This window comes from Chanodichthys erythropterus, chromosome 10 (genome assembly GCF_024489055.1).
Source record: "Chanodichthys erythropterus isolate Z2021 chromosome 10, ASM2448905v1, whole genome shotgun sequence".
NCBI lineage: Eukaryota > Metazoa > Chordata > Actinopteri > Cypriniformes > Xenocyprididae > Chanodichthys > Chanodichthys erythropterus.
The window spans coordinates 19,690,539-19,691,472 of NC_090230.1; positions in this window are offsets into that span (position 1 = coordinate 19,690,539).

A 934-nucleotide genomic window follows, 5' to 3' on the forward strand; every position below is an offset into this window, starting at 1 on the left:
AATTGCCCATTTTGATATCATGTGGCTTTAACATTGACTATTTTAGATATTATTTATACGACCTCAATATGGAAACAAGATAACAACCAAGATTGTATCTCTAGGACCCCAAAGTGATTCTGTTGACTAAGAATCCTGCAGTTGTTAACTTTGTACAGTTTTCCACACAAGTGTCAGACTGTGACACTTATATCAGCAGCAGGTAGATGGCGCCGTTTCCTTTATGCAGCGAAACATGCAGAGATAAAACATTGTTCTGTTTGTATTTATAAAGGCCTACAAACATATATAGAAGATATCTAAGTCAAGAAAACTTCGGAAAGGCTCAAAGTCGTAAGTATAAGACTGTTAGAGCGGTTAGAGGACGAGAGCCTCGCTCGGCAGACACGTGAGTCGAGATTTCTCTTGGCTTGTGTATCATCAGCTAATTATTTCTTTCTTCTGTGAAATACAAAAGTTGACGATTCAGTTTTACTGTATGAAAAAATACACTGAGAAAATGAATTGTGACTGAGACTCTCTGTCACTAACCGCTTTTGTGTTGAACGAAAGAAATCCATACGGGCTTGTAGCCTTATGATATATTTATTTATTTTATTTTATTTTTTTAAAGTGAACTAATCAATTTTAATGTTTACTAATGCATCTATTCTATAATAGTAATATATTTCTGAAAAATACTGTAACTTGTGTGTAGCCTAATAAGCCATCTGAGGCCATTAGCTACATATTTGCGTTTGGCCTTTTTCCATTATTGTGAGTTCACATAAAAGAGTAAAAAACACGCTTATTAGCTACAGAAATGTACATTTTTATTTATTTATTATCAAGACAAGAACAAAGAGAAGCAATGCTGAAAAGATAGGTATATTTTGCATAATTTTGCATACATGTTAAAGCAAACAATCTATAACATAAGTCAAACTAAAACAAG